Raw genomic sequence first — 1820 nt, 5'->3', positions numbered from 1 at the left:
GTTCTTTATTTTTTAACTTATTTGTAAACTTTTCTTGTTTGAGTCAAAGACTTCTCACTTTTATTAACTTATTATTAACTTATCATTTCTAAAGCTAAAGAAGCAGCTAACAGTCAGTACAACCGGAGTTTGTTGGTTTGATTCCAAGATCTGGTTCTGGTTCTGGTCAGAAAACAACCAAAAAGACCAACTCATTTACAATAAAAAGGATTTTTCGGTGTTTCTCTGGTCCAGGTTGGTCCAAAATAAACTGTTTGGGTTTCAGGTTCCAGTTTTAAATTACAAACATTAAATAAAGTTTCATATTTTAAAAACCAAACACAATAAATCATTTAAACAACTGATCAAACTCTCAGGAAAATAAAAATTCACATTTCTTTCTCTGAATTTACTGGATTTTAAGGCTTTTTGGACGTTTTCTGTTTGTAAAAATCAAAAATCCACTTTAAACAAACAGATTATTTCACATAAATTTAAACAGACAAAGGAACAGGTTTTGTGTACAAATCAGAACCTGATCAGAATTAAGGTTTATATTTTAAAGATAAAAACTCAGACATGTCGACAGGCAGATTCATTTAGGTTTGAAGTAAAAAAAGAGCTGCAGGTTTTTCTTGGACACCAAATGTTTTTCTGCTTAATGATATGAAATGTTTTTTTAACTGAAGTCAAATTTGATCTTTAATTTGTACAAAAGCACTGAAATGTATGGGTTAACTTATTTCACAGATCGAAGTTTTATGTTACAGGTGAATTATTAAATATACTTGCATGTGTTTTTAGTTATACATCAACAGGAGTTTAGAGTTTAAGGAAACTCTTCAGACTGGAAGCATTGCTTTATTTATTTCTTATTTATTTCTTCATTGTCTATTTTTGACACTTTAGTTTGTGGGAGAAATGAATGCTGAGCGAGGCTGCTCTTTATATATTTGCACAAGAAACTCAAATAATGAAAACAAACCGCGTAGAGCAATAACGGTTTGCTGAAACCTTTTTAAACACTTTGGTACATCCCTGCCGAGACTTTTCCTCTCTATGAACCTGTGGATTAACCACATCCACTCTGAGCTTCAGACGCAGCACTGACTCGTGTTGACCCTGTGTTGACTCGTGTTGACTCTATTAACAAATGTTGACTCGATGTTGACCCTGTGTTGACTCGTGTTGATTCTATCAACAAATGTTGACTCGATTATGACTCTGTGCTGTCTCTGTTCAATTGTGTTAACTCGTATTGACACTGTAAACTCGTGTTGACTTTGTGTTGACAGTTTATTAACTTCTGTTGGCTCTGTGTTAACTTGTGTTGACTCATGTTGACTCTGTGTTAACTTGTGTTGACTGTTAACTCGTGTTGACTGTGTTAACTCATGTTGACTGTTAACTCGTGTTGACTGTGTTAACTCATGTTGACTGTTAACTCGTGTTGACACTTGGTTAACTTGTGGTGACTCTGTGTTGACTCATCTTGACTCATCTTGACTGTTAATGTGTGTTGACTCTTCGTTATCTTGAGTTGAATCTGTTAACTCGTGTCGACTCTGTGTTGACTCATGTTGACTCATGTTGACTGTTAATGTGTGTTGACTCTTTGTTAACTTGTGTTGACTGTGTTAACTCGTGTCGACTCTGTGTTGACTCATGTTGACTGTTAACTCATGTTGACTCTTCGATACTTTGTGTTGACTCTTTTAACTCGTGTCGACTCTGTGTTGACTCATGTTGACTGTTAACTCATGTTGACTCTGTGTTGACTCATGCTGACTCTGTGTTGTCTCATGTTGACTTTGTGCTGACTCATGTTGACTGGATTGACT

The sequence above is a fragment of the Austrofundulus limnaeus genome, unplaced genomic scaffold, assembly GCF_001266775.1.
Source record: "Austrofundulus limnaeus strain Quisiro unplaced genomic scaffold, Austrofundulus_limnaeus-1.0 Scaffold337, whole genome shotgun sequence".
Classification (NCBI taxonomy): domain Eukaryota; kingdom Metazoa; phylum Chordata; class Actinopteri; order Cyprinodontiformes; family Rivulidae; genus Austrofundulus; species Austrofundulus limnaeus.
The sequence above is the reverse complement of the archived record's forward strand: the minus strand, read 5'-3'. Positions refer to the sequence as shown.